Source organism: Trachemys scripta, chromosome 2 (genome assembly GCF_013100865.1).
Source record: "Trachemys scripta elegans isolate TJP31775 chromosome 2, CAS_Tse_1.0, whole genome shotgun sequence".
Classification (NCBI taxonomy): Eukaryota; Metazoa; Chordata; order Testudines; family Emydidae; genus Trachemys; species Trachemys scripta.
This window is the reverse complement of record NC_048299.1, coordinates 144,536,392-144,547,486: the sequence shown is the minus strand read 5'-3', so window position 1 is coordinate 144,547,486 and position 11,095 is coordinate 144,536,392.

Here is an 11,095-nt window from a genome sequence, read left to right as displayed (position 1 = left end):
TAGTAAACCCAAAGTCTATTTGTTTTTATACAACTGTACTTTAGGACCAAAATGCCCTCATAGAAGTGAATTGGTATTTTGGCAGTTCATTTTTCTAAAGGAAGAACCTGGATTTTCTGTTCAGGCCAATAATTCTTGCATTTAGATTTAACCTTACAGTATCTTAGATTAGATTTCAGAAGCTCTTCCCTTCTGGTACCTTGCCTGTGATCTAATGGTTTGAAAGCACAGGGTATTGGTTGCCTGAATTCTCTGCCCGTCTCTGCCACTGACCTGCTGTGTAGCCTTGAGCAATTCTCTTAGGCCAACAATTTTCAAAAGCGTCCCCTATTTTGGGATGCCTCAAGTTCTTGGGAGCCCAATTAACCCCCAGGGCCTGATTTATTCTCCCCCTACCCCCCGAGGTGCTGAGCGCCATCAGATCCTAGGGACTGCAGCTGGGGCTCTCAGCATCTGAATCTCTGCAAACTGGGTCAGACCAAAGGTCCATCTAGCCCAGTGTCCTGTCTTCCGACAGTGGCCAATGCCAGGTGCATCCTTAGTCTTAGCTAATATTTGTAAAACACATTGTAATGTTCAGGAGTTAAAATAATTCTCTACTCATCCCCGTCCCATGCTCCTGGCTCTTGTCAATTTCTCTTCAATTAGAGCTGACCCAAAATTCCTCTGTTCCATTTGTGTTATTCACAGGTAACATCAGATACTTTTGAGAGCACACGCATTTGCTACAGATCCAGTTCAGAGCACACAAATTCAGAGGTTGGGTAAAGGTCATTTTGAAAATGTGGCCCAAATTTAACAGACCAAAATTAGACTCTGAAACTAGCGTATAAAATTAATCTCCCCTTGCTAACGGAAGTGTTTTGCATATCCCTAAACTTTTCTGATATTTACTACTTGTTATCAAAGGCACCTATTGTGTAGACAGCTGTCCACACACAACAAAAACATGATCTGTGCCTGAAAGGGATTTTGCTGTGTTGTGAATAATAAACCCAGAGTTATAGGTAATATGACAGCTCCGGTTTCTGTGCCTGCACATCTGATTTATGAAGCTATTAGCTCGGTTCTCAACTGGTGCAAATTGGCATATTCACATAGCTTGAACTGGGCATCAGAGCTGCATGGATTCACACCAGCTGTGAATTTGTGTTCTAAATCTAACACAAGTTACTCACCCTTTGAAGACTGATTCTTCTTCCTGACATCTATAAAATAAGCATTGCAGTATTTAATATCTTCTTAAATGTATATGTGGGCTTTAACGTTCAGTGGTGCCCATTTTATTCTAGAAGCCAGTGACAAATCCAGACTTGTCAAGACTCTGAATGCTCAACTCTGCTCGGTTACATTTGAATAAAGTGGCCTATTGGTTGTTAATAGAGAGAATGAATTTGTAATGCATAGCAAGTCAGTCTTGTAAAACATTTTTGACTTGTCCCTTTTCAAACTCTACATAAAACTGTTTCATGCTGTGAAGTTATACTTTAGTGGTAAAACACATGGGGCTTTCAATGATGCTAAAGCAAATATTCTTTGACTGTAATTTTTGAAGGGCAGGGACTGTTTCTGTGTGTGTACAGCTTTATACACAGCAGGGAAATACTGGAAAGTGACTAGTAAATATTAGAGCAGGTATTCACTAGGTGTCACTGTTACAAAGCTGCCAAGTTCTTTTTTTTTTTTTTTTTTTAGCATGCGAGCAAATGTTCAGTTTTGGGAAGACATTCGGTGGTGGTAGTGTTTGAAAGTTTTGGGTTATACAAAGTCCTATACGAAGGCAATGCTTCTTGGGGAAGGAAGCTGGATAGCAGCAAGAGAGTTTGCTCTCTCCCTTAGCCTCTGTTGGAAGTCCATTCATAAGGCAGAGTTGTTCCTTGGGAATTAAGCTTTGGTGTGGGGTGGAGTCTCCTAGAAGAAGAGATTGCCTTGCATGTTTTTTGACCATCTCTGTTCCAGGACAGGTGTAAGGCCCGATCCGGTGAGTGCCTTGTGGAGATGCTGAGCATGCTGAAATCTCACTTCAATAGCAATTGAGGGTGCTTGGCATTTTGTGGGATTGGGCCTTAAGAGGACAGCAACATACTGCAGTAACTAAAGTTCTTTACGGGTTTTGAAGATGTGCACCATGGGGTGGCAGGTGAAATTCACTGGCCCAGGTAGGCCTTCACAATAGAACTCAGGTGCTGCCTAGGTCTTGTTTTAGCACTTTACACAGAGTGTGCTTTGCACTGATCTAATCCTTGAGGGGGCCACCTAGGGTTCTGGGGCAAAATCAGAACTTGGTCCTGCTAGTGAAGGCAGGGGGTGGACATGATGACCCTTCAGGGTCCCTTCTAGCTCTATGAGATGGGTATATCTCCATACATTATTATTAATCGGGAGGGGAGAAAGCCTGGTATGGTCCTTATCTGTGAAGAAAAGTCGCAATCTATTAGCAGGGCAAATTGGAAGAAATCACTCCCTGGAAAACCAGGACCTCTGGCTTGTTAATCTCCACTAACAAAACCTGACTAACCATACCGGATGTATATCCGGCTACAAACCAGCGGCGTAGCTAGGAGTGGAAATTTGGGTGGGCCCCGACTTTTTCAGGTGGACAGGCAATGACAGACACTGCTAGCTCAGCCTCTCCACCGACGCCTCGCCCTCTTCCTAGCCCTGGTGCCCCCGGCACAGGGCTTCACCTGCCGAGCTGGGCACGCACATGGGGCGGCTCAGAAAATGGCCAGGCAGAGCTGCCGGAGCGTAGCTTTCTGAAGGGCAGGCGCAGAGCTCCATCCTGGATTTCAGGTGCCCGAGTGACGCTCTGGGCTGCTGTGGCAGCACTACACCCCTGCTCAAATTTGGGTGGGCCTTAATGCTAAGCAGATGGGCCGCAGCCCACTCAAGCCCACCCGTGGCTACGCCCCTGCTACAACCTCTAGCTAATGATGCATTCAGCTCTGCAGTTGTTTAAAAACACCTGTGGCATGGCATGCCAGTCCTGGCAGCAGCAAAGAAGTTGAAATTGTTTCCAGCGTAGAAGACTACCCCCTTCGTTCTCTCTCAACACCGGTGACCTCTTGCCAAATGAACGTGCTTGTTGCAGGAGCTTCATTAGCCAGAGTGAGAATCCCTTCCCCCTGGCAGGCTTGCAAAAGGAAACACATGTTGCCTTTCTGGTCCGGAGGAAGCAAACAATTCATCCTTTCAGAGCTGAGCAGAATCTGCATGGAGAGAAGAGCCTTCTGATGTTTGCTCTCTGTCTGCAGAGATTCCATGGAGCACTGATGCGCTACCCTCTCCTGGAGTCTGTTCTTGCTACAGCCAGCTGGTTTGAGGGGTGGGATGTCCCATACTGAGAAACCATGGTGCTGGGCATATTAAAAATACCTAGCAATTAGGATTTATTATTTCTATTGCAGTAGAGGCAAAGGGGCCCAATGAGGACCATTGTAGTAGGTGCTGTAGAAACAAATAATACAGATAGCCCCTGCTAGGGGGTTCGCAGTCTAGGAGACAGATTAGATAAGAGAAGCAAACAGGTTGACAGCTTCCCTGTATTTATCAACAGAGGGTCCTGTGGCACCTTTGAGACTAACAGGACCCTCTGTTGCTTTTTACAGATTCAGACTAACACGGCTACCCCTCTGATACCTGTATTTATATAACTTCTCGGCATTCTTAAGGGATTATATGCAACTCACTATATCAATCTTAATCTCTCTCTCTCTCTCTCACACACAGACACAGACACAGACAGAGTGGTTTAGCAATTATTTATCCCTCCAATGTGTGGCTCTTCAAGCCTTGCGAATACTCATAATATGAGATCACGCGGTTAAAAGTCAGAGACATTCTACTTCCTAAAATGTAATAACAATAATAATAATCCTTAGCTTTTACATCAACAGATCTCAAAGCACTTTACTAGGAAGGTCAGTCTCATTACCTCCATTTTACAGATGGGGAAACTGAGGCACGGCAACTTGGTTCAAGGTCACCCAGAGGGATAGTGACAGAGCTGGGAATAGAATTTAGGTATCCTGAGTCCCAGCCCTGTGCTCTGTTTACTAGGACACCCTGTGCAATTTATTTCGTGCTTTTCAGCTAGGAGATCTCAAAACACCCCTCAACAAGAAGGATGTGTCATTATCCCGATTTTTGTAGCTGGAGGAGCAGAGACTTTTCCAAGCAAACTGGCAGAGCTCTCCTGACTCTAGGTCCCATTGTCCTTACCTTATCCACTGGACCATGCGTCCTCTCACTTAGGAGTTTCTGAGACCTGTGCCAGTCACACTACCCTGGGTTCTGAGCGATCTCGTCACATCTCATGCACTAAGGAGCGAATCCTGTGAGGTGCTGAGTGGCCTCAACCCGAGCTAAGCATGTTCAGACTTGAGGACATTCAACATTCCGTTTCAAGGAGCCCGATTTAAGCAAGGCCTATACTAGCTGTAGAGATGTGGGGTGGAGGGACCATCTCTCTGGCTAAGGGGTAGTTTCCTATAATACATTTTCTAGTGCTTTGTTTGTTCTGTACTTAATGCCCAAAGTGATGGGGTTTCCAATCCCATTCCATTGGGAGACTATGCCATCGCTTGAATGTATTTTGCTGTGAGGAAGCTCTTTGGGATAATCAGGCTACACAACCAAGAGATCGGTTCTGCAAATCCTACGTTCTTAAGTACTAGACAAACTCTAATATTTTCTGAATGGCACAATAACTGCGCTCCTGAATATAATTATTTCATTGAGAATGCAACTTTCTTCCTCCATAGACTTCAAACCAGGCAGAGCTGATGTAGTGTGAATTCCAATGAGCTCATAGGATGCAAAATCATATCAGTTTTGCAGGGGAGGCTTAATTGATCATTCTTTCCAATAAGCACAACCCAGACATTCTACTCAACGTAGGAGTATGTGTTTAAAAACTGGGATAGACATGGTGAGACATTGATTTAAATACAATCGTTTGAGGTATATATTTTATCCTGGATCTAAAACAGTGAATTTTGAAGAGACATGCCATTCTTGGACTTCACTTTTAAGGGAAACCATGTAGGGAAAGAAATATCTGTGCATAATGCAGCTTCCGTTCAGCATCGAACCAGAATTGTGTTTCAGACTTCTAGGTCCATACTCCTACTCACGTGTTTGTAATAATAGCTGCTAGGTGCTGCTGAGCTCTTTTGCAAATCGGGCCTCTTTGCGTCTGTCTACACTGCAGCAGAAGCCTAAGCTCAAACTCAGGCTCAAGATCCACCCCCTCTTCTGTCTACACACAATTCTGTCTGACTCAGGCCAGCAAGGGAGCAGGTTGGAACCCGAGTCATACTGAGGGTCGGGTCCAAACTCCATAACTTTGCAGTGTGAATGCAGCTCAGGCCTGGGTCCCTCAGACTCTGGTCCTGAGAGTCCGCCACAACACCATGGGCCTGGGGTTTCTTGTTCTTTCTATCCCAAGACTAGCCAGTCAGCTCCCAGGAAACAAAAGCAACCCACAGTTCAAGTACAGTTGCTCAGCGTTCTTTGACACTGATGGTACCTGGAGTCAGGGAACAAGGTTGTTGCCATTCTGCAAATGTCTAGCAGGCAGAGCTCACACAGGTGCAGAGAATCCTTGTTTGAAAGAGAGGTTAGCTGTAGCAGTGCAAATTGCCGTTTACCTTGTCTGCACTAGAGTTTTGCATTGGTGGATGGCCTTCACTGGCTAAAATGGCGGTTAATCCCCAATATAGACAAGCACTTTCTCTGGAAATACCTATTGGCATATAAACATAAACTATACAGCATGCCTGGAGCTGGTCGAAAAATTTCCAATTAAATGTTTTTTCTGTAGGGAAAATTCCCTTTCATCAACATCTAAACTTTCTGTGAGAATTTGCCAATTTCAATGAAATTTCATTGTAGAAAAAATAATCCAAGCACAGCGTGTGGATAATGTCAAAACATTTCATTTTGATTTTTCACATTGAAGTGCCATTTTGTTCCAAAATGTATTTGATAAGTAATAAATTTTTTTTAAAAAAGGAACATTTTGATTGTCCTAAAGTGAATTTTTTTCTCATAGGTTTAATTTTGCAGGAAATTTTGAAACTCTTTGGCTTTGTTCCAATTCAGAATGAAAATGAGGATCAAAATGAAGGAATTAACTCACAGAACAGCAATTCTGGTTTCCGCGAAGCTCTAAACATGGCACTTATTTACTGTGCATTTACAGTGGAGTTGGAGGGGTAATTTCCACCCCTGTGTTAGCTCTGGTTGAGCAAGCATGCGAAACGTAGCTGGGGTGGTGTGAGCGGCAGCAGGACTAACCACCATGAATACAATCTTGTCCGAGACCATAGGAACGTACTCAGGGTGGCTAGCCCCTCACCACTCACTCAGCTGAGGCTACACTTATCTTTTTAGCACCCTAGCTCTGATCAAGCTAGTGTGGGTGCGTCTACATGAACTGGATTTTATCCCTCCAGCTCCAGTGTAGATATAGCCTTAGTGTTTGCTCGAGACATAGGCCCTGATCCTATAATTGTTCTGCCTGCAAAAATTCCCCACTGAAGCCAACAGGAGTTTGAGCTAATGTGACGCCAATTTTTAAAAAGGGCTCCAGAGGTGACCCTGGCAATTACAGGCCGGTAAACCTGACTTCAGTACTGGGCAAACTGGTTGAAATTATAGTAAAGAACAAAAATTGTCAGACACATAGATGAACATAGTTTGATGGGGAAGACTCAACATGGTTTTGTAAAGGGAAATCATGCCTCCCCAATTTACTAGAATTCTTTGAGGGGAGTCCCTAGCCTTTGTCTGCCAGAAGTTGGGAATGGGGGACAGGGGCTGGATCACTTGATGATTCCCTGTTCTGTTCATCCCTCTGGGGCACCTGGCATTGGAAGACAGGATACTGGGCTAGATGAACCTTTTGGTCTGACCCAGTATGGCCGTTCTTATGTTCTCGTTCCACTGTTAGAGTGATGTATAGGAGCCATATCAGGGGTGAAAATCTCATCTCCCCCCTCAAAGGCTGAAGTCTCTGGGTTTGCTCCTCCTTAATCTGAATGAGTTGGCTGGGGGCTGGACTGTTGAGTTAAGAGCTGTCATTCAAATTTCTTCTTTCTCAATCATCCTTTAAAATGAAGTAGTGATCAATTAAATTCAGACCCCCCCCAGCAAGTTCTGCTCCAATAAGAACCTTTCTGAGATGGGTTTGATACAAAATCCTTCCCTCTCGTCTTCTATGAAATATTTAATGTTTTGCTCTGAATGGTTGGTGATCTCCCAGAAGCAGAACGGTGCTGTTAACTACAGAGGGAATCTGTTATATGGAATGAAAGACACTTTTAAAAAGCCCAGACTCTCCATGTCCCTGAAGAGGCAGGAGAGATATTTTTAAACTTCTAACAAGGGGCAGGAGAGAAATGAAGAGGGCATAGGGACAGGCAGAGTAAGGTGATGGTCTCTGGATCACTTCACATCTTGCTGATCAGAATGTAGGGATTGCCAGACTGGATCATGTGGGGGTATTAAAACTGTGAGATCTGTCACTTTAAATTTCTGCGGGTCTTCCTGGCCTTGCTTCCAAGCTAGGGAGCTCTGGAGGGAAATGGAGGATCTGTGTCCTCAGCAGTCAGTTCTGCAGAGAGCCAGCCTTAAGTAAGGTGGGATGAGTTTAGAGAGCAGCCTGTTTTCTCCCTCTCTGATTGTGGGTACTTGTGTCGTATTGTTCTGAATTCTACGAAACAAAGTCATGTTACATTGCAACCTTCCATCAAGAGTATTTTGTTTTTATCTAGCATAGAATCATAGAACCATAGGTTTTGAAGGGACCACAAGGGTCATCTAGTCTAACCACCTGCCAAGATGCAGGATTTGTTGTGTCTAAACCATCCAAGAGAGTTGGCTCTCTACGGTGTATGCCAGGAAACACAACAGATGGGGCATTCCATAATACTCCAATCCTATCTGTATCAGTGGACAGCGCAAAAAGCGGGTAATGATGAGGTAACCTGCCCCCAGAGGAAATCTGACTCATTCAGTCTGTCTTTCAGAAACCGATCTCAGCCAGTAGACTTCAGGTAGGATTATTAAGGAGGAACTGATGCAAAAAGGATCAATTGGAGTAAAGATTTTCAGGAGAGACTCTTCTGTCTTTAATGGCTAACCATTTTAATTCTGTCAGCAGCCTTTGCTATCATTGGTCATAACATTTTCTTGACTAGGTCAGTCTTCAACGGCTCTGTCCCTTCCTCTTGAAGACAGCCCTGGGGAGGAATTGCTTAATTGCTTTTCTACCCCGAGGGGGGCTCTCTCGCAGGGCTCTGCAGAAATCCATTGGAGCACAGTCCCTGTTCAACGTGCCTATGGAGTCTCTGTTGAAATGGGGAGAGGTGCTTCTATCTGGCACCCAGTCAGTGCAGGAAAGGGTTAACAACATATTGCCTTGGGATCAGGCAAGCAAAACAAGGCTTTGAGAAGTTTAGGGCTTCATAGCACAGTTGAAAGCAAAACTTAGGAACACCCCAGATGGCTGACTGTGCAGTTCAGTAACGCTATCTATTAAGTCATTTGGTGGAGTGATAAGTAGTCAGCAAATGCATTATTTATTGCCCTGCAAATGTCTGCTTTGCAAAAGGAATCCTCTAATATGGTACATACTCTAGAACACTGCCAACGTGGGCTGGAGCCAGGTCAATTTATGATACCCCTGAGGCTTCTGCATTATTCAGCGTGCTCCAAAAATAACTGGGAACTAGCGTTCCCCTGCCTTATGATTCAATTCCAGGGCCGTTTTTTTTCCTCCATTGCTCTGCGCAGTGTACAGTCATTTGCAGCAGTCCAGTGTGGGTGTCCAGTACTCCCATTCAGGTTTGTATAAACGTGCAAGGCACTGGAGAATCAGACTTTAGAGCCTTCTGGGTATGAAAACTTATATTGCACCTGTCCCTGGGCTGACATGCCTGTGACCCGCTGTGTAGCATATCCCAACAGTGAGTAGGCGAGGTTATAGGTGCAAAATCTGGGATGTATAGAGAAGAGAATAATAAAGAGAAGGTACCAAGGGGAGACTAAGGTTACATACACACTACAGCTTAAGTCGGTATAAATTACGTTGCTCAAGGGGGTGGCTTATTCACATCCCAAGTTGCACTGACCTAAGCGGCGGTGTGAACAGAGCTATATTAGCAAGATGCTTCTCCCACCAATATAGCTACCACCTCTTGCAGAGGCTGGAGTAATTAAGTCAATGAGAGAGCTCTCATCCGTCGGCGGAGACCGTCTACAGTAGCAGCACTACAGCAGTGCAGCTACATCGGTACAGCTGGGCCAGAGTAAGCTCTGCAGTGTAGCCATAACCTGAGTAAACAATGATCCAAGAAAGAGATCTGGGACATGCCTGTGGAGTATCACTTGAGAAGCAGGCGATGCTGTATGGAAAGTGTGTCTGGCCCAGGGCAAGTGGGAATAAATTGCTGCAGAACCTACCCCCATCAGCTCCCTATCATTCAAGTGTTGTCACCATTGATGAATTGATTTGGAGATGGTTCATCTAGTGTGTAAATTTAATAATCCACTGCCTAGGGCATGGATAGGGAGGGATTCTCAGTGTACAGCTCTCTATCTCTTGAACTAAAGGAATAAGTCCCTTAACTGGTAGCCATAATAGGCTGTTATCCTCTAATGAACCAGCCGCTAGAGGGAGATGCATCATACCCTTTGCCAGCAAGATAGGAATGGTAAGATTGTGAGAGCAGTGAATATTTTGATACCCATATGGCTTCAGCTGGAAAGCGTTGACTCTTGTTCAGTGACCCACAGGGCGTTATTTGTGGTTGATCAGCTCATGCTAGGGAACAATCTTGCATTACAGGGACAGATGCTCTAGTTCAGGAGCCTTTTGCTGAGAGCCAGAGCCTCCAGGCTTAGTTTAGCCCAACCCAAAGGAATGTACAGTTGATAAATTGTATGGTCAGGCTTTGAGGCCAGCGTGGGATGAGAGAAACCTAGGCTGGCCTCTTAAGGAGGAATTCTTCCAGCATTTGAGCATGACCACTGGGTAGAGGTATCGCCAGTGAGAAGATAAAAAACAAAAAAGCAAGATGTTCTGTCAGAGCACGTAGGGCTGGATTCTATGGCCCAGCATGGCTGCTTTGCACCAAGCATTCTGAAAGTGATGCAAAGTGTCCTTAATGACTGTAGATAGATAGACAGTGGAGAATGTAAAGCTCTTCAAGACCGCTCTGCTGTAAGGGGATTGGGAGTGTGACATATTGCAGGCGAGTTGGAGCTCCACTACCCCATAGCCTCCGGCAGCATAGGTTCTTTATGCAAGCGATGTAAGTTAGAGCTGCTTCTGGGTGGCGCTAACTTGCACTGGGGCTGGGTGACAGCTGAGCAGGGATCTGCCTCTGGCTTCCTGCACTCACTTTCCCTCACTCAAAGCGAGCTCCAATCACATAAGGTGGAGAATCATTCCTACAGTCCCTTTTTCCCCACCTGACATGCAGCTAACAAAGAACATGCACCCAGGAGCTGTAAACTCCCCTCAGCTGTGATGTTCTCTCATAGCACGGCCAGCCCAAAGCTGTTCCATGGCAAAAATACATTAGGGATCTGCCTCCCCTCCCCCCATGAAGTGACCTGTAATGAAAAGGGATCTGCCGAAGGCTTGGTATATGAGCATGTGTGTGGCTGGGACTTCAGTGGAGATGCCAATCAAGTTTGCCTTTACAGCACTAGTTCAATTAAAAATTGTAAATTACAATCTGCTGGAGATAATTAAAAGGGGCTGTGTGTGATTGGAATAGTCAGCTAATGATTGCAATACAGTCTATGCTGTCTTTAGGTATGAGGATGGGGATGTTTTCCCCCTTAATGGGAATAATCATGAGTGGTACATCTACAGAAAACCACTTAAATATGCAGGACTGCACTGACTGTTGTGGTCAAGGCCTGATTTAGAGGCAAGTGACCCTGGGGTGCCGGGTTTGGGGGATGCCAGGCTCAGGGAGCTGTTTTTGTTGTTAGTGGTCAATGGGAAAATAGAATGTTTGAAGTCAAATATTTCAGGTATTCCATGTGTGGATTCATTCTTCACTAACCTCCTAGAATG